This window comes from Gorilla gorilla, chromosome 12 (assembly GCF_029281585.2).
Source record: "Gorilla gorilla gorilla isolate KB3781 chromosome 12, NHGRI_mGorGor1-v2.1_pri, whole genome shotgun sequence".
NCBI classification, from domain to species: domain Eukaryota; kingdom Metazoa; phylum Chordata; class Mammalia; order Primates; family Hominidae; genus Gorilla; species Gorilla gorilla.
Genome location: NC_073236.2, coordinates 102,146,380 through 102,171,510, shown reverse-complemented (window position 1 = coordinate 102,171,510; position 25,131 = coordinate 102,146,380). Strand labels below are relative to the sequence as shown.

The following is a 25,131-nucleotide window of genomic DNA, read 5'->3' as shown; positions in this document are numbered from 1 at the left end:
TGTCCTCAGCACACATGGCCAGGAAGGCAGCTGCCATGGAAAGATACAGTGTGTCCACCACAACTCAAGGGCATGCCAGGGCTGCCTGGGGTCAGCTGATGGAGGCAGGGTTATGCAAGGCCAGATCCCAGGGCAGGGTGTTCCAATTATTAAAAAAAAAAAAAAAAAAAAATCGATCACTTAAGGCCTGGAGTTTGAGGTCAGCCTGGGCAACATAGCAAGACCCTGTCTCTATGAAAAAAATAATTAGCTGGGCATGGGGGCACCCGCCGGTAGTCCCAGCTACTCAGGAGGCTGAAGCAGGAGGACTGACTGAGTCCAGGAGTTTGAAACCAGCCTGGGCAACATAATGGGACCTCATCTCTACAAAAACTTTCTTAAAAAATTAGCTGAGAATGGTAGCACACACCTGTAGTCTTAGCTACTTGGGAGGCTGAGGTGGGAGGACTGGTTAAGCCCAGGAATTCAAGGCTGCGGAGAGCTATGATTGTACCACTGCACTACAGCCTAGCAAGGCCTTGTCTCAAAAAAAAAAAAAAAAAAAATCCCATGAAAATGTAGCCAGAGAGCAGCAGTTCCCTGCCACTCTGACTGGATCATTCACATACACCCTTGAATTAAACAAGGATTTGGGACAGTGAGGAGGAAGAGCAAAGGGGGAGAAAGTGCGTGCTGCTGAGGGTGCAGGGGAGGGAGGGCCCAGTCCGTAGGCTGGTGGGGGCTGGGCACCCACCAGGGAGCAAGATGCTGGTCAAGCCCCAGCCTTTGGTCAGTCCTTGCCCAGCCACAGGCACCAGCACCAGGGGCCTCCAACCAGAGGCTCACTCGTCCTGCTTGAAGTTGGGCTTCATGTCGGTGGCATGGAGGCAAAGGTTGGAGGGAAGCAGCAAAAAAAAAGGCAAGAAAAGGGTTGGTGGGGAGGCTACCTAAGCTGTAGTGAGATTCTGGTGAGTAGGAGATACTAGAGAAGATACCTTCAGAGGCATTTTGCTTTCTTTCTACAAATATTTACATCATATTTACTGCATGATGGGGCATAGGCTTCTAGGACTATAGAAAAAAATAATTTGAATTGAATCTGAATTGCCAATCCTAACAGCTCCCAAATACTCTGAAAGTTAAAGAATTTTGGGCAAAATGTCAGTTTTATAACTCTAGATAAGTTGACGTTTGTGCTGCTGGGAAAGTATCTGGCAGCTCTGATCTAGTCCTTCTATTGCATCTGTTCTCCTTCCTTCCCAGCTAAGGGGCAACCATGATTGATCCCAGGAGAGTCAATCCAACGCTGATAATCCAATGCCCATAATTTCTCGAACTGACCACTTCCTCCTCTCCTTTCTGAACATTCTGGGCTAAGTCCATGCAGCTTGATCAGTTTCCCCTTCTGCTTCCTGGGCTCACTGCTCTTTCAAAATCTTTGCCAATTACTTACTTAGGCAGAAACCTAATGGGATAGTTTCTTCCCTAGCAAGAAGTGGCTGCTCCTGGAGAGGGTATGAGCATCTCCTGGGTACCAGCAGCACTTGATACAAGTCAATATTTGTTGAGGGCTTCTCTATGTACCGAGCATTGTTCCAACCCTTGACATGGACTAGCTGAGGAAGCCATGAGGCTGTTACTGTGACTATCCTCATTTTACAAATGGATCACTACTGACGAACTGATGTCCAGGCACTCTGCCAATGCTGCATGGCTACCAAGCACGAAGCCACATGGCTGGGCTCTGAGCTTTGAGGTCTTGACATGATATTTAATGAGCACCCTTCCTGTGAATTCTGTCTGCTCCCTAATTATGAAAGGGGTGCATTCCAAAGCCTGTTTAAAACACAAATGTGTGGCAATGTGCTGGGCTGATGAGGATGGGAAACAGGCCCTGCATACACTGACAGCTGAAGTACGAACAGGTCCAAACTCAGTAGAGGCAGTGGGGCAATATCTATCAAAACTGCAAATCATATGCCCTCTGACCTCAGATTGCACTTATAAGGATTTACCCAACTCACATAGAAATAACAAGGCTGTTCAAACCAGCACAGTTTATAACGGTCAAGAGTTGGAAACAACCTAATTGTCCACCTATGGAGGACTGGTTCAGTTAAGCGTATCTTTACAAATGAATACTACTCAGATCTAACAAAGGATGAAGAAGTGCTTAATATGCTCATCCGAGAAGAGCCCAAAGATGTACATCATCAAAGGAAAAAAAAAGAGGTGCAAATGCGTGTATTTATATTTGTACTGGCTTATCTATAGAGTATTTTTGGAAACACACAAGTAATAATAGTGACTGTCCACAGAGAGGGGAAGTAGATGGAAGGGGAACAGGGTGGCAAAGAAATTTCACTATCCTTTTATGATTTTGGATTTTCAAATCATGTTAATGAACTGGCTATTTTTTTTTAAATCACAAATATATAAATGTGTATGCAGGGCTCAGATTAGGTTTTCCTGGAGAGCCAATTTTATACATGGCTGTTAGGTCCTGAAAAGCCTACTATGAGTTACTGATCATAACACAAACATCAGGAAAATGTGTCTAAAAGCAGCATCTGCAATGGCAGTATGTGGGTATATGAAGACTTCACAAAAGGCCTGAGCCACGTCTCCCCTGACCCTGGCTATGGGACAGATCACTTTTTGCTTCTGCGATCAGGCCTTCACCAAAGAGGCAGCATGGATCTGTACTTTGTAAAAGGGAAGAGATCTCAGAAGAGAAACATTTGTAGTCAGAAAGGAAAGTGAGAAAATTCAACAGGTGGGAGAGGATGCAGGAGGAGCTGCTGGCCAGGGCATGAGCGAGGAGGGAAGTGCAGGCAGGTGGAATCGCCTGGGCCCGTGAGGACAGCAACTTGTGCAAGGGTGACTAGTGACACACACAGATAACCTATGATGATGGAATGGGCCTATATGCCATGACTTGAAATCCCATCCCTCCTCATCATTTTAAGAAGACACCTGGGGCCGGGCATGGTGGCTCAAGCCTGTAATCCCAGCACTTTGGGAGGCCGAGGCGGGCAGATCACAAGATCAGGAGATCAAGACCATCCTGGCTAACACGGTGAAACCCCATCTCTACTAAAAATACAAAAAATTAGCCGGGCCTGGTGGCGGGCGCCTGTAGTCCCAGCTACTCGGGAGGCTGAAGCAGGAGAATGGCATGAACCCGGGAGGCGGAGCTTGCAGTGAGCCAAGATCGCGCCACTGCACTCCAGCCTGGGTGACAGAGCAAGACTCCCTCTCAAAAAAAAAAAAAAAAAAAAGAAAATAGAAGACACCTGGGTTCCAGGAGACTGCTGGTGAATGACCAACACATCAGAACAGTCAGCATGAGTCAGGGGAACCCCAGGGCTTTGCGTTCTGCCCAGAAGGAAGAAGGATCTGCTTGGAGGAAGGGATGCTGGGAAAAGAGAAAAGGAGGAGCTAAACAGGAAAGGCTTATAGGCCAGAAGCGAATTACCAGACTACAACTAGGGAGCGGGCCCTCCTGGGTGTTCCACAACCCAGATGAGAGAATTTTAGCTTTCTGTCTCAGCCAAAACTCTTAACACCAGCATTAACCTGTGGGCACTGAGCCATCTGAGGGTGCTGAGCACATTCACTCGTGTCTGTCCTTTCCTCATCTTGAACCCCTTTCCTGCAACCAAGGGTCAAGTCATGTGGTCACCCAGACTGGAGTGCAGTGGCATGATCACAGCTCACTGCAGCATCGAACCCCTGGGCTCAAGCCATCCTCCTGCCCCAGCATCCTGAGTAGCTGAGACTACAGGTGCACAACACCATTCCCAGCTAATTAAAAACAATTTTTTTTTTAGAACAAGGGGTCTTGCCACGTTGCCCAGGCTGGTCTTGAACTCCTGGCCTCAAGTGATCCTCCTGCCTCAGCTTCCCGAGCAGCTAGGCTTACAGATGAGCCTCACCATGCCTGGCTCTCTAGTTTTCTTGCATTTCTCTACTCCCACTATCTTACCTAAATCTTAAAAGACAAAGGTTCTTATAGTTAGCCCTTTCTCAAAAACCTTGACCCTGAAAGTTGAACTTTCCACAATTATTCCTGGTTTCTTTCCAGTTCCACAAACTTTCTCCTAGTTCTTGGATCATGGTTTGTTCCTCTTTCCCTTCGCAGATAACACTGGAGATAATACTCATCTCAGAAGTTAGATTCCTTTAAAAACAAATGCTCTAGTTCCTGGGGCACTAGAGAGAAAAGATTTGCCAACAAAAGGGTCCAGCTTGCCAGTCAGTCATGTGGCAGGTCAGAGAGAACACATGTGGCAGGCAGACAGGTGGGCACAGTGCTGCTGAGAACGGACATGCTCCCTTACAGGTTGTGTGAGAAATCCAAGAGTTTCAATACACAAAAGGACCGGAGAGGAAGCTACGGCCATGGTTTTTGTAAGGAAGGAAGAGAGCCGGGTTGCACTAGGCTAGACAATTCTAGTTTCTTGTGACTGACTGAAGCGTAAATGACAGTGATAATAATAGAAATAATCACAGCAGTAATAAATAATTTGGTTAAGAAAAAAACTGAAGCAGTGATTTGCTTCATTTCTTACCATCTTTTTGGCAAACAGAATGATGCTGAAAATATCAAAACAGGGCAGCAGCCAGGAGGAAGGGAAAATCAAGGGGTTTTTAAAAATGACAGACAGAAAAATCAGCTCCTAAGTTACTTAGAGTTGATGCACTGGCAACTTACAGGACTCTGAAAAGAACCAAGGAGTTGGGATATTTTTAAAATTCCATTTATTTTAAAGGAATGTTTGGTTTGCCTACTAATTGTTTTTAGATTAATTCTTAGTGGAGAGAAAAAGCAAAAAAAAAAAATTTGCATCCTGCAAAACAGGTTGCAGCGTTAATTTAAAACACACATGTATAAAAATGGGCAGGTGGGTTGAGGGGTGCTACTGCCCCCAGGGACCTGCGGCTCTGTTCTTTTCTCCTCCTTCCAGGAACTGAGCCTGCATCTGACTTCCCCTTTCTGGCTCGGTTGTCACATCCTTCAAGGACATTCCAGCTTCTCATCACTTTTTGCTTTGCCTCAGCACAGTCGCACGATGCGGCCAGTCACGGCACCACTGCACTACTGCACCATCTGAGCCCCATGCCAGAGTATCCAGTGACTCCACCTGTATGTTGGAACCAACAGTCCTAGGGGAGGATGATGACTCGGCCAAGTACCCTCCGCTGCCTCCCTACCCCCAACCATCTGTGGGCTATGTCTCTCTGCTGCCAACCAGAAGATAATAATTCCACTGTGCCAAGCGCCCAGAACATGATCCTGGGCTCCACATTTAGAAGGGATAAAGGCTACCTGGAACATGTCCCTGCATGTTCAGAGGGAGGCAAATGGGAGGAAGTGAAGGAGCTTGGTCAGGACGTGTGAGAAGAGGCTGAAGGAATAGAGCAGCTTAAAGAGAACTCATAGAAAGAGAAAACTAATCTTAAGGGATCTGAAGGATTCATTTAATTGTAATGAAAAGGAATTAACTTGTTCTGGGAGGCCCTAGAGCTACCAAGCAGAAACTACAAGGAAAGATTTTGGCTCCTCCAAGTAACAACTCAGGTTTCTCAAAAGATGGAATGGGCTGGGGTGGGGAGGGGACAGCAAGTATGGCCATGGGATGAAGCTCTCACAGAGGGGAGGGCGGTTACCCTGCGCCTCCCTGACAGTGCGTGAAGAGAGGTGTTCACGTTCCCATTTATTCTGAGTTTCCTGTATGGGAACACGATCACTGCCAATTTCCTTATAGTCCCATGTCACTTTCCCGTAGAAAAACGCACACAGACTTTCCCTTGAAGAAGCTTTCTCTTTGAACACGGCAGTCTTCTTACTAATATAGAAATGACCAGCCAATCTTTGGGATCAGAAACACTAAAATATTACTACAATGTGGGCGCTCATGTCAATCCTTTTACAAACCTCTGTAGGAGTGCTTCTCCGAATAATTTTAAAATTGAAGGGGAAAAAAACCCCATAGTGTTAGATTTTCATTTAAGTTCAATGCTGAATTTCTAAGGCGGAAATCAGTGTAACCAGAAGCACCCAGTAACCCGAAGGGGATGCTTTTCATATTTTCAGTCTGTTTAACTCCACCCATTTGAGAAGATAAGAAGATGCCTTTTCTATTTTTAGATTCTTACCCTCTCCCCATATCATCTAAACTGAGGACATAGCTCTAAGCTTCAAGACTATGAAACTCTATTAGCTGGCTCCCCAGCTGCTGAGCTCTGTTATGCAAATGAACTTAGCCAGAATGAGCAGGCGGTATTTTACAGATCCATTCAAAGTCTGATACATCTCACCTTCCATTATTTTAAAGGACTTTCATTTGTGATTCAGCTACAGCTTGAATTTATTGTTCTTTTACAACCCTGATTATATATAGACCCACAAATACCATATGTGAGACTCAGTGCTAATTTGTGTACACGTCTCATTTTTATGGGATCTAATTTGAAAGATCTCTTAGAAGCAAAATTGGAAGACAGAAGGTCCACCTCACATAGCACCAAGTCTGCACTTTTGAACAGAGGCCATTAGGGCCTTTTTTCCTATAAAAATGAGTTACTGGGGAAGACTCAATGTGGACATAGATCTCTGGCAGTTACAACAAGGCAGGAGGAGGGCAAGTCCTCTCATGCCTGGTTCATTTATCAGGACGTGTTGTACATGGCACCAGGGCTGGTCAGAAGCACCCAGGCAGGCACTCTAGTTTCATGGATGTGAATCTCTGAAAAGGCCATTGCTGTGAACTGCTCACGTGTTTCCATAACTAATGGATCTGACTTGGTCTGTGATGCTGCAAGGACAATATCAATACAGGAAGAGAACTTAACTCTGAAGTTTTCAGCAATATTCAGCCAGGATATTCATTCTAATCTCTGCTCAAAAGCAAGGAACTTGCTCTCAGTTGCTCACAAAATATTAATATTTAAGTCAGCAATTATTCTATGCAGTACTCCAGTTCTGGTAATGGTAATTTCAAATGATCCCAAATAATAAGCTGACACTGTCCAGAAATTCAGATTATGGTCATTTAACCCATACTACCTTGGAGGACAAAGTTCCTAGCCATTTGCCTTTAGGCCACATTCTCAAGTTCTCTGATGGGGTAAAGGGACAAATACAGGACTTCCATGCTATTCTGCCACCCTGCTAGGGCTGTCTACAATAATCCATGTTCCTTGGATGGGCTGAAACATGGCTTTTCTGTATGATACCAGCACTGGCTATACGTGGAATCTGGTAGTCGTCATTCTACTCTCAATCTACTTCCACTGCCAACATCCTTGCGTTATTTGTATATGTGTTAGTACAAATATATTTGTTGAATGATTTCCCTCTAACTAGGCTGAAAGCTCTTCTGTGGGCATGAGCTTATTCATCTTTTGCCTCCCACAACACATGGCCCATAGTGAACTTCAAATTCACAAGTGTTAAATCCATAACCCCTGCCAGACTTTCCATCATGAGAGCCAGGGTGACTTGCTCCCGGGAGCCAAACCCTAGAGCAAGTCTACAGAGGCTCTCTGGAAAGTGACAAATCTGAAATGCTTTGTTCTCTAAATAATTTACACCTGTGAAGAGTACTAGCTAGCATGAGTGCTTTCTGTGGGCCAGGCAGGCATGTAATGCTCAGAGCATACCTCTTAGGAAGCAGTCTTAGATGAAGCCTGTGTCTCCAGTCAATCACCCAAAATGTGGAGGAGCTAGGATTCCAGCCACAGCTGCATTCTGTAGCCACTGCCGATTTGATAACTCAAGGACTGCCAACCTGAAGACTGTGTATCTTGAAGTCTGACAGCACCAAGAGGAAATGACACACCAAGAGCGCAACACTGATGAGAGGTGGAGATGCTAACCTGACCTTGTCAGAAGCCAAAAATGAGAAGAAGGGTCCTAGACACTGGTCCCTCCATCTCTAACTCACTAGGACTTTTCAGTATTTTTGCTATTGTCAAAAAGAATCTCAAAAGGGATTTGACTTTGTGGTAAACGTCAAAAGATTTGAATTGTAAAGTAACAAAGGCCCCCTCATCCTCCAGGAGAAAAACAAACATCCTGTTCTTGAAAATCCTGTTAAGTGCTGTTCATTCTTTTCCCAGAGGAAGCGCATTGCATGCGACAGTGAACAATCACAGGCTTTCACTGGGGACAATAGCTCCCTAGCTTCCTAACTGACACTTCATTTCCCTCCTAACCTGAAACTAAGAACCTTGTGTTCCCTACATGGAAAGCTCTCCCACCTTCTTACCATCAGCCTCTATTCACAACATCCTCTGAGACCCGCTCCAGACTCACTTCCTTCCTGGAGGAAGTCTACTCGAATGCACCTCACGTAATCCAGCCTTGCTACTGCTTTGCTTAGGGGTTTTCTTAGGGGTTGTGGAGGGCTTGTATTATGTGATTTGTTGTTTCCTGTTTTGTGGTTTTAATGCCTGATATTTCCAGGTGGCTGGTGAGCTCAAAAAGAATAAGGTAAGCAAAAGGGCTATACATGAGTGTTACTGTTGAGAAAACTCTCCTCCTTTTTATGCTGAATCACTTACAGAGCCTCCTCTTGAGCTGGGGACACAGAAGGCCCTCAAATCTTACTGAATAAGCTCTTCTAGTTTTCTTTCTGACCATCCCTTAAGTCAAGGGTCTACAAGCTACAGGCGGGCCAAATCCGGCCCCCTGCCTGTTTTTATAGATAAAGTTTTATTAGAACACACCTATGCCTATTCATTTATGTACTGTCTACAGCTCAGTGGGGTTCTCAACTGAGGGTGATATTTGTTCCCTACGCGATATTTGGCAATGTCTGGGAATATTGTTGATTTTCATGACTGGGGGTGGTGTGCTCCTGGCATCTAGTGGGTAGAAGCCAGGAACGCTGCTAAACATCCTACAGTGCACAGGACAACTCCCCAAAGGAAAGAATTATCTGGCCTCAAATCTCAGTAGTGCTGAAGCTGAGAAATCCCAGTAAAGGTGCTTTTGCTCTATCAGGTCAGAGTTGAGTAGCCTGTGACAGAGACTGTATGTTGCTCTCAAAGCCCAAAGTATTAACTGAGCCCTTACAGAAGAAGTCTGAACCCCTGTCTTCAATGTTGGCATTTTCATAGGGTTGGATGGCTGCTGCCCATCCCCCACTCCTCAACAATTCCCCCGGCAATCACATACCATCTCTAGGGATAACTTCCAAGTCACTACCTTCAACCCACATGCATCTACTTAAGTCCAGACCAGTGCTACTCAAAGTGGGTTCATACAGTCCATGATGAGATAAGAACAGAAGTTGAAAGCAAGATCTTTTTGACATTGCCATAACATCAAGCATGTGACCAACAGATTTTTTTCTTACTGAACAGGCTATTGACAAGTTTGGGAGCTGTATGCTGTTGAGCTTGCATGGGGGTTGTGTGTGGCCCAAGCTCCATATTCCTTGTGCACAGTAGTATTGTACAATGGATTGGAAACGGAAACAAACAAAAAGACAGTGGCCCTTCCCAGAGAGTTTGAAAAGCATTGATTGGCCTTTCCCTTCCCTTATATTCCAGACTTCTCTACTTTGCTTCCCTTGTCCCATATAATACTCATAAACCTGGTCCCAGATGGGATTTGCCATCTTTCTTCCCCCTGCCTGCCTTAGGCATCTGCCTTCCAAACTATGATTTCTTGGTAAATGGCAGAAGTCACTCAATTCCAAAACCTAGCTATCATCCCAACCCTTCTCCCCGCCTCCATCTCTGTATCAAGTCCTATAGTCCTATCAGTCTGTCTGGACTGTCTCTCCTCATTCATCCCTGCTCCATCAGCCTTACTCCTGGCCCCCATGATCTTTCTCCTGCACAAGGACATTTGCCTATCACCTACCTCCCTGCCTCCCCGGTCCTTCCACCTTATCTTCCAATCTACACCAGAGTGAGGCACCTAGAATCTTCATGTAACCTTATCACTCTCTGCTTTAAAACCCTTCAAGGGTTTTAAGGCTACAGCTTGGAGATAAGATAAAATAGCTTGTGAAGCCCACTTCAGCCATCTAGGGGGCCTGCCACACTTGCAGCTGAATCTCCTGCCAGTTCCCCATGGCATCCTAAGCTCCCATAGCATCCTGTGTACACCTCAAACCTAGCAACTATCACACTGGATTGTTATCACTACTTATTTAACTCTTCCCCAATCAGGCTATAATCTGGGAGAGAGAACGGAGATCTTATTCATAGCAGGTATTGAAAAAAATGTTGAATGGATAAACAAATGAGAAAGCTTGAAAGACATCGCTGTGCCTCTTCCTCTTCAACCCTGCCTGCTCTATTGAAAATGCAAGATGGAATCTATGATTCTTACAGAAGAAAACAAACATGTAACAAGAAGCTGTCTCCTCTTTTCTTGTGGCAAAGGCTATCTTTCATTTTTCCATCTGTAAGCCATTTTAACCTTCCCCTATCCATGCAGGGTAATAATTTAACAGTGTATCAATGCAAGCCAGAGTAATTCTACAGGACCATACAGATCTTTGGCAAATATACAGGTAAAAAATATAGATCTTAAGGCAAATATTTGTGGACATGCTGTTTGAAAGAGATACAACTCCTATCCCTGAATGCAATGTGCAAATAGTGTCTTAGGTAAGACTCAAAGAAAATTTGACAATACAGTCCTCTGTATTCAACTCAGTGATTCTACTTAAATCAAACTTAAAGAATGAGGCCCTGGAGAAACAATGAACTTGCTCTTTTCTCTTTTCAAAAGGAGATGTGTTAAGGGAGAACTTGGCTCATTTGGCCTAAAATGCACAAGGAAGCGTCAAGAAACTATAATGGACACTCTATAGAAAAGGGTTGTTTGGAAGATCAATGTGTGACTGGCACAGATCAGATACGTGGGGAAAAATTAACCTATCAAAACATTTGCCAAACCAAACCAAATGAAACATCGACTGTACGGGCCAACGAAACTGCTATCTCACTGCTGTTCCTGGCCTGAGCGGGGAAAGAGCTGGACCAAAACTATGAGCCAGCCCTATAAGACGCAGAAGCCCTGATACACTGGGTACCAGTTACCTTCACGTAAAATGGAGATAATCATCCCAAACTTTATAATATCCACAGGTGTTAGAGCTGAGTGTTAAAATCTACAGTGCTATGTAAACACAAGGCATTATCTTTTCCCCAAATGAGACCAGACTATCTACTGAAATACAGGGTGGAGGGGAAATTATTCTCATTGCCAAAATAAACACTTCTATTTTCTCCTTAAATTTCGCCTGTATCACTCATTAATAAAATTGTTGCAGATGAGGCTAAAATGGTTCCTATTGATCCTGTGGACAGTCTCCACAGTTGGAAGGGATTCCTACCACCAGTTTGATCAGAAGTTAATTCCCCTGTCAATGGGACATAGGGCTGGGGCTATCTTCTCATTCACATCTACACGCATTGGTTATCTTCAGTTGGGGCTCTTCCAGCCTTAGGAACAAATGAAACGTCCCTGAGTTGGGAAAATTACAACAACTGCTATATAGGTCAGATAAAAGTGGTGTTTTCATACCAACTTGGGATCTCTTATAGTAGCCCCTGACCTTAAGACATAAATAAATACAAACAATCTAACATTCTTTTTCTCCTAAATTCTCTGGTGACCCACTTACTTTATCATATGGATGATTTTAAGAGGAAAATCCTTTTACTTCCATTCAAAGTTCATTTTAAGTTACTTTGGTTTTACTTTTGTTCATTTGATTTTACTTTTTAAGGAAAAAGGAAGCTGAGACCAAAGGGGAATATTACCTTCTCTGATTTATTGAACTTCTATTTTGCCTCTACCTTAAGGTTAAAAAAAAAAAAAAAAGTAAATGGAATGAACCTCAAAGTGGCAGACCTGGAAATGATGGGATCTGGAGGGTGTAGGGTTAGGGAGTGGGCACAACTAACCCTGTCAAAGGGAAATGGAAGGGCAGAGTGGAGCAGTAATCATTGGAAGGGACTTCATACCATATGGGAGTCCAGATTTCCAGGCTTGATGAGTAAGGAAGAGCCTAAGGTCCTGAAATCACTTGTCTCCTTTTGATCATGAAACCATTTATGAAAACCTTTTCAAAAACTATAGGGAGTAGTATGTATGTATGTATATGTATGTATGTATACTATATATAGTGTGTGTATACAGTGTGTGTGTGTGTATAGTGTGTGTGTATATATATATATACACATACAGGCAAATGATTTGATTTTCCAAAAAGAAGAGACAATTACTTGTGACTATTATCACATGTATCTTCAGTAAAGGTCTGGGTTTTGAACACTTAGGAGATATATGCTCAGTAGGCACTGATAAAAAGTTCACTGGCACCTCACTTGCTTACATACATGACACAGTTGCTAGATGGGTCAATTACTTGTAATCTGCCAATTTTAGCCAAGCCTTAAAGGGATCTTATTAATAGGGCAAGTGACTTGGAAGACACAGGAGATGCACTTATCAAACCTAAAGATAAACAGGAGACATAGAGGGAGCTTCATTGTGCCAGTGGCTAACTGGGGTCCAGAATTACCTGGACCGAGAGCTGGGGCTGGATGAAGCCCACAGGAATGAACTGAATGATGATGAATAGAAGTCCTGCTTTTGGGTTAAAATTAATTATATAATCCCATTTGCGCAGAATGGTGCAGGCTCTGGCTGCTGGCGTTATAAACTGGACGGCAAGGCTACCGGGAGCTGACAGCATGAGGAGGTGGCTGACAAAGTCATAGCCATCTGAGGGTCTCTGGACAGACCCCACCAGAATTGGTGATGTATGAGAGAAGAGAAAAAACAAAAGGGCATATTGTTATTTTCTTAAATACTTGATAAGTAGGGCCAATCTCTCTCCTTTTTAACCCAAGAAATTATGTTATTATCTGCTTATATGTCAGGCTTAAGATTTTCTTTTCCTTGGCTTAAAAAAAAGTTTGACAGAGCTGGGCCTAGGAGGAAGATTCATGCTCTGTGTCACTTAAACACTTAAGGCCTTGGTTATATCATGTCAGAATGAGACTGGGGCTGAGATAAGGTCCTTCCATCTGTCAAATGGTAGGGCTCTGTGATTCTATTTGCAGAAACATCTAGCGTCTAGGAAGTTTCCAAAAAAGAAAAAAAAAAAGTAATGTTTTTAAGGAAAGTAAGACTAACCTTAGAATCAAAATACTTTTTACCAGCGAATACAATTTTCATCACCCTTTCCCATCCTTCCTGGTATTAAATTAAGGGTCCTGAGCCATGTAGTGACTCCCTTTGGGAGCTTCAGTTTCCCCATCCGTGAAGTGCAAATGGCAAAGGTGGGAGTCTTCTTAGGTAACAACGAGCATAAAGTGCTTGGCAAAGCACCTGGCAGGCAATGAGCCCATATCAATGGAAGGGGTAATGTTCATTATAAATTACCCCAAAAAGCTGGAGCTGCATAAGGAAGAAGATGAGCTGGAAGCTCATGGTGGGGATTCCTTCTAACCTTACTCCTTTTAGACCTTGGGATCTGGCTGCCTAAACTGATTGTTTTAAATATAGTGTGAAAAACTCCCAAATGTTCTGGGTTCAATAGTCTAATTCCCCATTCTGAAAAAAGAACGGAATTTGAAAGAAGTCCCTGCTTTACTCCCTGAACCGCCCTGAGAGACCTCTCTCTGAACCTCACTCCCCCAGGCTGGCAAGTAAAGCACCACCATCCCAGGGTAAGCCCACAGGGAATACAAAACAAATCCCCATCACCAGCATAAACTTACACTAAACTTAATAGAAGGCCAAAAATCAACACTCTTTTGGAAGACATTTCATTCTGAAGCCGTCTGAGAGCAAGAAAACAGGCTCTAGTTGGTGCTGTGACATGCACAGAGTGAGCCATGTGCCTCTCGCCAGTTCAACCCATGAGAAGCCAGCTTTAAAAAGCCTTTCACAGTCAGGCGCGGTGGCTCACACCTGTAATCCCAGCACTTTGGGAGGCCGAGGCGGGCGGATCACCTGAGGTTAGGAGTTCGTGACCAGTCTGGCCAACACGGTGAAACCCAGTCTCTACTAAAGATACAAAAATTAGCTGGGTGTGGTGGCGGGTGCCTGTAATCCCAGCTACTCACGAGGCTGAGGCAGGAGAATCTCTTGAACCCGGGAGGCAGAGGTTGTAGTAAGCTGAGACTGTGCCACTGCACTCCGGCCTGGGCAACTCAGTGAGTGAAACTCAGTCTCAAAAAAACAAGAAAAAACAAAAAAAAAAAACCCCAAAACCTTCCATGTGCCTCCCCAGCCCCTGGCTGGTCCCTCATGTATTCAACAACAAACATCCATGGAAGGCCTATTAAGTGCCAGGCACTATTCTAGAAGTTGAGGCCGCAGCAATGATGCACTCCACTGTGGAGAGACTGACGCTAATATAACAAATAAATAAATGGCTCACGTTTATTTATTCGTTAATGGCTGGCGAGAGGTCTAGGCAGCACTAGGAAATACAAGGACCCTTACTCTGTGCTCTAAGTGGACACATGGGTGCCAAGTTGCCTCAGTCACTCCCAGGGCATGAGAAAGCATTGGTGGGGGTTGCCAATCTCTCCGCTGAGATGTTGAGAAGGTTCCAGCAGGGGCTTGACCTATTTTCACAGGGCCCTCAGATGATCTCTATCACCACAACCAAATGACTGGGGTGACTCCCCTTGCATATGAATGTTCTGTAGCCTGGGAAGGAGTAACTTTACTACAGCAGGACTTAAAAATAAGCTAGTGTGGTGGTTAATACTGAGTGTTGACTTGATGGAAGGATGCAAAGGATGCAAAGTATTGCTCCTGGGTGTGTCTGTGAGGGTGTTGCCAAAGGAGATTAACATTTGAGTCGGTGAACTAGGAGACACAGACCCATCCTCAATCTGGGTGGGCACCATCTAATCAGCTGCCAGTGTGGCTAGGATAAAAGCAGGCAGAGGATGCCAGGCACGGTGGCTCGCGCCTGTAATCCCAGCACTTTGGAAGGCCAAGGCGGTTAGATCACGAGGTCAGGAGATTGAAACCATCCTGGCTAAGGTGGTGAAGCCCCGTCTCTATTAAAAATACAAAAAATTAGCCGGGCGTTGTGGAGGGCGCCTGTAGTCCCAGCTACTTGGGAGGCTGAGGCAGGAGAATGGCGTGAACCTGGAAGGCGGAGCTTGCAGTGAGCCGAGATTGCGCCACTGCACTCCAGCCTGGGCGACAGAGTGAGACTCCATCTCAAAAAAAAAAAAAAAAAAAAAAAGGAAAGCAGAGGAATGTGGAAGGACTAGACTTTCTGAGTCTTCTGGCCTTCATTTTTCTCCCGTGCTGGATGCTTCCTGCCCTCACACATCAGACTCCAAGTTCTTCAGTTTTTGGACCTGGACTTACACCAGTGGTTTGCCAGAAGGCTCTCGTGCCTTTGGTCACAGACTGAAGGCTGCACTGTTTGCTTCCCTACTTTTGAGGTTTTGGGACTTGGACTAACTTCCTTGCTCCTCAGCTTGCAGACGGCCTATTATGGGATTTCACCTTATGATCATGTGAGTCAACACTCCCTAATACACTCCCCTTTATATATACATCTATCCTGTTAGTCTTGTCCCTCTAGAGAACCCTGACTAATACAGCAAGTAAGTGACAAAGATTTCTGACCTGACAACAACTGAGGAGATATGCTACAGAAAGAATCAGATAGTATAGCAAGGGCCATACTGCCCACTTTGTCATTAAGTCCTACTGCAGCAAAGATGAATGACAAGATAAATGAGATTCAGTCCCTATCCTTGAGGAGCCAGTAGTCTAATTAGGCAGCCACTTGCATCAATCAGGAACATGGATGGAGTTGGAGGCCATTAGTCTTAGCAAACTGACGTAGGAGCAGAAAACCAAATACCGCATGTGCTCACTTATAAGTGGGAGCTAAATGAGAACAAATGGACACAAAGAGGGAAACAACAAACACTGGGGCCTAATTGAGGAGGAAGGGCGGGAGGGAGAGGATCAGAAAGAATAATGATCAGGTACTATGCTTAGTACCTAGGTGATGAAATAATCTGTACATCAAAACCCCGTGACATGAGTTTACCTATGTAAGAAACCTGCACATGTAGCCCCAAACCTAAAAGTTAGGCCTATTATTGGATTTCACCTTATGATCATGTGAGTCAACACTCCTTAATAAACTCCCATATACATATACATATATATATATAAAGATAATTTAAATGTAATAAGTGTTACAATAGGAGAAGATACAAGACACTATGGAAATGCCTCTGACACAAGAAAAAAGAGGAACAGAATCACAGTTTAGGGCCAGGAGAGGGCCTGGAGAACATCCACACACTTCTCTGGCCTCCCTTCCCATCCCCACCCTCCCACTCTGCCATTTTTTTTCACAGGTGATGGGATGGAGCCTGCCCAGAGAAGGGGAAGGATTTGTTTTCTGACTAGCTGGTCAGCCAAAGGCTTAGAGCCTCATCTCCTGCTGTGTTAAAATCAATGTTTTAAGTCTGAACTGACCCTTGGCAAAACAAAAGTTTAAAAAATAAATAAAAAGGTTGAGAAATCAAACACATTCTGAATGGCAAAGCCACATTTCACCAAAAATGCCTCTGCTTGTTTTAAAAAATGTATGTAGCCTAAATGATTATGATGTATTTGGACAGAAAAGCTCTTTTTCAACTAAACTCATGACAACGATCTATCATTGGCATGATGTGTCTACAAATAGGACCTTCAGGTTGTCACCAGAACATGACGGATTCCCAAATGTGGAAGCTGTCTAAATAGAGGCCTGACTTTGAAGTTCCCTGCCTTCCACACTTGCTCAGGCTGCTCTGCCAGAGATCTGCACAGGTCTGTTTTTCAACCCAGAGTCTTACATTATTAGTAGTAAGATAGCTATGCTAATAGGTGCCACTGATCCTGGCTCACTGATTCTGGAGCCAGAGATTATCTGAGATCATCTCTCACCAAATGCTACGTTTTAGGGATGAGAACAAGAAAACCCCAAGAGGTCAAGGTTATACAATTTGGGTCAGAGCTAAGACCAGAATTGGTATTTTTTTAATCTCTATTTCTACACACAGACACCCCTTTTGATTGCCCTCACTTAATTCTCCATTAGTTTTATCAGCATTTGCCAGGATCTCCTGGTACATCCTCATGGCTCTCTTCCTGTAACGCCTGTGGTTCTCTAACTAAAATGTCCCTGGGTTGCTTCGGCTCTGTAGGACATACTGCGGTTATGTAGCTTCTGTTCTGTGTTTCCCAGAGTGTGTTTCCTGCCAGGCTGGTCCTGCAGCTGCTCAGTGGGCAAAACCATTTGAGAAACTCTGGACACCACCTCCCTGTGGAGATTCACTGTATACACTGGCTTTTTAAATGTTCTCAAAAGTCCTGCAGAAAGGGACCTTCATCAAACTGGGGTCCCACAGAATACTTTTATTACATTCATAGCTCGAGGTACACTTTAGGCGGTACCCTGTTACCTAATTGCAGGTGTGTGATCTCTGCAACATGGTTTAACAAAGGGCCAAAGGCTAGAAGGCTAATAATAACTTTATCCAATATGGAAATAAAACCCAATCCACTGAAAATCCTTTTTAAAAAGTTTTAAATTTGGGATTCTAGAATTCTATTAATTCATGACTTAGGCAAGCAGTAAGGACTAAGCAAACACTAGTTTGGAACTCATCAGCTTTCACACAGTTTACTTGGCTATTTAGAAATAGTAATCTTTTAAATCTCAGCATCATGCTTTGTATTATAAAACTGTATGGTTAAAATTTGAAAACTGCTTTTCTACCAGAGGTACTGTCAAATTCAGTCCATCATCATGTGATTCTGATGAAACTTGGCACTGAAGTATATCAAGGAGAAAGCTTTTTTTTTTTTTTTTTTTTTAAGGAAAGAAACACACCTGACTATTGCTTTAGAATTACATGGCTACTTATTCTGGTTTGTGGGGTATTGTTTTGTTTTGTAGCCTTTAAGAGGTGGGGACAGGAGAAGATTTCAAATGGAATTGGACAGCTCCAAGACTGTAACCATTGGCTTTGAGGCTACCTGAGTTACTTCGGACTGTCCTTTCCAGAACCCTGTTTCCATCTGAGAAGTCTCTGGAGCTGATCCCCACAGCTAATCACAAACCCAGAGCATCAAAGCAGTGTAGGCCAAGGCAGGCCCTGTGGGTTTTCCGGGGCAAGCAGTAAGGACTAGGTTTCAAAGGTTTCCTTGTTCTGTGTTTCTTATCTAGCAGGGCCCAGGGGATATGCCGAACTGTAACAGGGCTTGACTTCTGCCATGGACACAGCCCAGTGCCTTTCTGTTCACTTTACCTGTAGCTCCTCTTCTGCTGAGTTCTTGCAGCAACATCATCAACAAACATGGACTAAAACGTCCACTGAGTGCCGGGACTGAAGGCCCAGGTTGTGTGGTTCCTGCCTTCAAGGAGGGGATTGTCCACAGGTGGTTACTGGACTCTGCAACCCCGGGCTCCCCAGAATTTTGAAGCGAGCACACAGTCTATGCTAGAGCTTCACTTCATCCCCAGCCACCAGAAGTCCTTGTCCCTGGCTGTGGCTTGGCTTGCTTTCTCACCATAGAGTCCCACATTTTCACCTAGTAAATCTCTTCGTTTATGGCATAAATTAAACTGCTTATGTTAACCCTAGCAGTGTTCATGCTAGATCCACTTTCATGCCACATATGTGGGATTGAGTCATCTTTAATAATAAAATAATTTACATAGTGTTCCTCAAGGCTGGCAATTACTGTCATCTTCAACTGTGAGATACAGGGTGATATGAAATTATTTCCTTGCCAGAGGCCAAAAGTCATAACAAAAATCAGATTTAACAACTTCTCTGCCCCTCCTCCCCGTTGGTGGGGGTGTGGTATTTAGTATAAGGTCAAAAAGACCTGAGTTCAAACCCTGCTTCTGCTATTTAGCTGTGTGACCTTGGCCACGTTACTAAACCTTTCTGAGCCTGTGTTCTCATCTGGAAAAGAAAAGCAATATAATAGTCTGCCTTATCCTCCATGGATATGTTCCAAGACCCCCAGTGGGTGCCTGAACCTTGGACAGTACTGAACCCCATATATACTATGTTGTTTTTTATACATACATACCTGTTATAAAGTTTAATTTGTAAAGTAGGCACAGTAAGAGATTAACAATAGAATAATTATAACAATGTAATAAAAATTACCTGAATATGGTCTCTTTCTTTCTTAAAATGCCCCATATTCACCTATTTTCAGACCATGGTTGACTATGGGTAACTGAAACCCTGGAAAAGAAAACCACGGGTAATTGGGGACCACTGTACTATCTCTCTCAAAGAATAGTTATGAATATTACATGACAGAACCAGTATTAAGTACCTAGGAAAAAAACAAAAGCAACATTGAAAACCTCAACCTTTTATTGTGGCTACTCTGGGCCAGGCACTGTTCTGAGTACATAATCTTTTTTAACTCCTTTAATCCTCAGGGAAATAATATCTCCATTTTACAAAGGATAAACTGAGGTAAAGGTGAGGTAACTTGCCCAGAGTCACACAGGTGTTAAGTGCCAGAACTAGGACATGTGCCCAGGCAGCCTGACTCGGAGGCTTCAGAAGTTCAGTTTTTTTTTCCCATCCCCTTAACCCAAAGAGCTGCTGACTTTCACATAGGATTAGCCACTCATGCCTGCACATATTGTGTTGTGAAACTGCACACGCATGTTTAGGTTTTGCTTACTGCACAACTTTGGGTAAGTTATATAACTGGTCTATCCTCAGTCTCTACACCAGCAAAATGGGGATACAACGGTTCTTTCATTAGATGATTGCTAGAAACAAGTAAGATAATCAAGACAAAAGGCTGAGAAGAGCGCTTGACACATAGGACAGGCTCCACTTAGGAAGTGCTTTTAACATCCAAAGTAATGAACAATGCAATATATTAGGACAATTCTTGGTCTTCTATGGCTTGGTGAGGCACACAAGATTTTGTGGCTGGCTGAATCCAGTATTTTCAAATGGCTATCCTTGTTCTCTGGCAAACATACTGCATTTAAAAATAGATTTCTCATTCAATCAATGAAAAGAAAAACAGGTTCACAGGATTCTGGTTAGTAAGAAATGAGACTGGGCCTAGATAAAATCAGACTGAAAGCAAGAATCTGAATAACAATAATAATAATAATAATAATACGATCAGAGCAGTCTTCTTGGAGGTTTTTAGGTTACGAATTATATTCCACCCACTGGATAAATGTTACAGTTAACGGTCAAAGAATTTGTGAAAAATCTATGGCCTGGCTAAAAAAAAAAAAAAAAAAACCTTTGGGTGATACAGGTGAAAGCAATTTTATCCCCAACACTGTTGAATACCAGGAACTTTATACATGAAAAAAGCACAGCTTTTGTGAGCATGTTGGACATAAAACAAAACACCACATTAAAGGAAAAGCTGGAGCGCAGACAGGTCAAATGAACTCATGTGAGCCCTTCTGCAATCATTGTTACAGCTTTGTATTTATTCATCTTGCACCACACTTAAATGTGCAATAAAAAGCAAAAAGTGTGCAACACTTATTACTCTAGCTGCTTTTACTTGTTCCATAGAGATACGCGAAACAATTTCACTGCTCAGATTGAGGGAAAGAGGAGCTCATCTCATTTCAAGCCTGTAGCTGCTGCCACAGCCTCAGCACCATGTTCTAATCATAGAATTCATCATGTAAATCTCTAGCAGATGATGCCATTGGAAAACAGAAACTGCCATGGATCCAGAAATGCTTCCAAATTTTTCCTCTAAAGTTCTTATCTGTGAGCCCAGAGGCTGGTGCTGTTTTATTCAAATGGGTGAGGCCCATTGGGAAACCCGCATTCTTTGGGAGACTTTATGAAGAATTTCAACCATTCCTTGACTATAGAAAGGGCCTTTATCATTTATTTCACATATGAAAATGCTAAATATTTCACAACTACTCCAACTTATTTCTGAGTGTCTAAATCTATTCTGAAAAGGGTATGCATCACACACATACCTGTGTAGCTTATTAACTACCAATAAGAGCTCACACAAATTGCAGGGGGTATGAAAGAATAGACTTGTGGAACTGTCCAGAAAAGAAGAGAAGGTACATTTCCTGGTTTTAAGATGAAAGAGCTTGTGTAAATTAGAACATTACAGGAGCCTTTTAAATTGTCTTAGGGATACCTTTGGGGCATCATCGCTGGTTCCTGGTGAGTCTTTTTTCTCCCTGTGATGTTAAGAGGAAGTCCCTAAAACTGGCTTTGCTATTAAAATACAGACATCTGCTGCTCTCCTAATTTTTGTTCCTTTTAAAAGGCAGTACTCCCAAGAAACTCTTGGATATTGTGAGAACTAAGAGCTGGGAGATGGGGATGGAATCTTTGTCTCCCTAACACATTCATCAGTTCCCTCCCTAGAGCCCCCCTACACCCTCAGCACACAGCAGCAGCCCACTCCTCCAAATACGCCAGGGCTGGAAAGATTCATGTTGCAATACCCTCCTGACATTCCTCATTTTAATTCGCTTTTTTTTTTTTTTTTTTAAACAAAATGTAATTACTTGACTGTCAGCCTGGGCTGCACTCTGGGGCTTTTACTCCTTTCAACACAGCTGCGCTCCCGGCTTTGATGCTGCTGTCCACGCAGCTTGTCCCAGCCACAGCCTGGCTCTCAGTAATGTAACATTCAAGTGCATATTTATTTTTAAACTGACCTCTCCTAGACTGCACAGTATAAAGGAGATCCTGCCAAAAAATATGCTACTTTCTATTTATAAGATGAAACACATGCCTCCCAAAGTCGAGAGAGGGATAGAGTATAATAATTCATAACGAAAAAATGGCCAGATCCATTCATCCTCACATGTCTGATACTTGTCTGTGTCAAGCCACTTAGTTTCAAGGAGAAAGGGAGGAAAACAAAAAAACAAAAAACCTTGTAAACGTCTCAGCTGTTCACCGTCAAAAAACAAAAAAGTCAATATCCAGATCTGCAGGTTGGCGCCCCACTAACAATGCCCTCCATTAAGAAAGAGGAGGGCACCGGGCAGGCGATGCCATGGCAGAGCTGTGCGATGCACCCATGTGCGGCCCTGGTACCAATCCATGATGCGAGGGGCGCGGTAGCCAAGTGCGGCTTGTTCTCAGATGGAAAAATGCTATACGCGCCCAGAATGGCTCTGCCAATAGCTCGGAGGGTGCAATGTGGCCGCACAGCCCCACCCTGAAAAGTAGTGGGCACAAATGGTGGAGCTCTGAGTCCTGGTCGTGCCGCCCGACCCCCTCCTGGCTTGCTTTATGTCCCCTTCGTTCCGTTGGACACTAGATGGGAAAGCGATGCCCTGGGTATCCCGACTCCCTGCTGGTTTCCCAGCCTAACACCAGCGCACGCCGGAAGCGGCCACGGCCGCGGGCGGGACAGACTCACAGACAGGTAGAGAGGAAGAAGCCCTGGGCTGCCCCGACTCACCGGCCGCCGCTGAGGATCCCAGCCGCTGCCCCGGGCCTCCCGCGGGCGCACGCAATCCCTGCCGCTGTGCGCAGATCCAGCCGAGTCTGCCGGCGCGGTGCCTGCTCACCGCATTATCCGCTCCGAGACGGCGTGAAGGCGCCCCAGGCCGGTGGCCGGGTCTCCGGGCTAGCCCCGCGCTGCGGCACCCCGGCCGCGAGAGAAGGTGCGCGCGACTGAGCGCGGGGCGGCCGGACGCGAGGACTGAACCTGCGGAGGGCGGGGCGGCGTGGGGCGGGGCCGGCGGCGCTGGGACTCACTGGGGCGGGGCGGAGGGCGCGGGCACCGGGGCCGACCCTCCCAGCCGCGGTACCTGTGCCCTGGCCCGGGGCCAACCGGCCGCCGGGCGCGCGCGCGCGCAGGGGGGGTCACCGTTGGACCCTCGGAGGACAACTGGCGCCCATTGTTACCTCCCCAGCGCCACCCCCCAGTAGGCGACTTCTCTCGGAGAAGATGCCGCTTTCGACTCCCTAAGCACAAAGAAAGGTCGCCGGACGCTCGGTTTAAAGAGGGACCCGGAGGTGCTGCCGCCCGGGTGCACGGAGACAATAGGACTCCGCCCGCACCCCGGACTCCCGCACTAAAACTCGTGCGCCCACCTCTCCCGATCCCAACAGGCCGACCTAGCTGTGCGAGGTTCCGGCGTGGCGGGCGGTGACCCGCAGGGAAGCGAGGCCACCTGAGTGCGCCGCCCCGGCCAGGCCGCAGCTCCCCAGGTCCCTCTCAGCCCGGGCTCCGGTGGGCGCGGAGGGGGAGGGTCGCGTTCTGTCAGTTTCTAGCTCGCTCCCCTCGGAGCTGCAGCCAAAACCCGGAGAGTGGACTTCGCGCCCTGAAGATGCCGGAGCTCCCGGCTGAGCAACTGGACACGCGACGAACAGCAGACGCTACAGGTTCTCTTACCCAGAGGGAGGCGTTTCTTCTCCCTCAAGGTCTTTCAAAAGGATTTGCCTAAAGCTGGGACAAGCCGGTGGCGGCTGCCCCAGACGCGCGACGAGGCGCAAGTGGCGCAGCTGCCGGCCCAGGAGGGTAAAATTCAGCTCGCGGTGGCACCTGCGCCCGCCGGTCACCCGGCCACCGCCAGCGCCGTCGCCCGGCGCGCCCCTCCCCTCCGCCGGGGCCCGAGCGTGAACCGGGTTAATGAATGCTAATTTTCTTAATCGGCCTCCGTCTCTTCCTCCTCCGCGAGTCGTCGGCCTGGGGAAGGAGTAGGCGACAGGAAAGGGCGGTGTTTTCCGGCTGGGAGGTCCCAGCCCGCATGGTCAGCCAGGGGAGGGGGCTGGGACCCCTGGGAGTCGGACGCTGGGGGCCTGGCCTCTGCCCTGAGACTCTCGGGTTGGATGGAAATCCTGGCACAACGCGGAGAACCTCCCGGGCACCTTGGCTTTGCCGAGAGTTATCAGCTTCAGGTCATCACCGCGGTGCCCTGGGTCTGTCTGAAACCTTAGAGCGTGCACCTTAAGCCGATGTTGTAAACCCAGGCTGACTTTAAGGTGAAGTGAAAAGGAAACGCACACAATCTGGAAAGCAAAATACTTGGGTGGGGTGTTAAAAGCCTCAAAGAAAAATAATAGTTGGCAGGTCAAATGGCCATGAGGTTGGAAGTCAAATACGAAACTCGGCTGAAGTGATGTTAGAAGTTTGACAAGCAAAACAGTCCGTGAAGATAAGAGACCCAGCATTGTTTCCCTTCTTCAAAAGACAACTCGTCCAAAGTTTCCTTTGGCAGATACCTGGATTCTACTCCAGATTCCTGAGCATTTTACTTGGGTTTCATATTTCAAAATATATGTTCCATTTGGCACTAATGTATATATTTTATATATTAATTTATTGAAAAATATTAAATGTTCCTGGCCTACTTAGAAAAAGGTATTTTTATAAATATTTATGCATAGTTTTCATTACATAGGGTATTTTATAAGTCCAAATAATATGTGTATATAAAATACCACATGAAAAATTCCTTTTGAACACATAAAGACATTCCTGACACACATGTCTTGTATGTAATTTTTTTCACGTGATCTATTGTTAGCTGCTGTTAAAAGCACTTTATTTCTACATGGCCAAATAAATAACTTCTTTTACAGTTTTTGCAAATATAGAGTGGCAGTTTGTCTGAAACGGCATTTTTATTCTAAAACCTATTTTTACTTTTCTACATTATCCCTTGCCTTTTAGAGGCTTTCTCTCCCTCTGCCGTTTTTAAATGAGACTTCACTGCTGGACTCTAAACAGTTATCCAGGACCTGCTCATTCAAGGGCCTGGTGGTTTGATTTATCTTGGCTCCTTTGGCCTCGCCTCCCCACCCCTCCCCTGCCCTGCCCTCCCCACCCCTCCCCTGCCCTGCCCTCCCCACCCCTCCGCTTCCCTCCCCTCCCCACCCCTCCGCTTCCCTCCCCTCCCCTTCCCTTCCTTTCCTTTTTTTTTTTTTTTCCCCCAGGGTCTCAAACTCCTGGCCTCAAGTGATCCTTCTGCCTCAGCCTCCGAAAGTGCTGGGATTACAGGCATGAGCCACCATGCCCTGTGCCTCACGTTATTTCTTTGTACTGAACATCTTCAGTGAGTAACTGATCCCTCATATAGTGAATTATTCTTCCAAATGAGTGCATTTCCT

General features: G+C 45.3%; 1 protein-coding gene across 4 annotated transcripts in view; it reads right to left on the bottom strand.

The window, feature by feature from the left end:
• The window catches only part of CDC42EP3 (CDC42 effector protein 3), a 28,551-nt gene extending 4,938 nt beyond the window's left edge, over positions 1-23,613 (bottom strand). The window contains exons 1-2 of one of the 4 annotated variants that reach the window (XM_063695956.1): positions 22,475-22,744; positions 19,189-19,269 (exon numbers count right to left, since the gene is read on the bottom strand). The gene's annotated coding sequence lies outside the window, so the exon portion shown is untranslated. Of the gene's footprint in view, positions 1-19,188; positions 19,270-22,474; positions 23,105-23,136 lie in introns of those variants that run through there. The other 3 variants (XM_004029104.5, XM_004029102.5, XM_063695955.1) reach the window with 3 other exon arrangements.
• Positions 23,614-25,131: the final 1,518 nt, after the last annotated feature.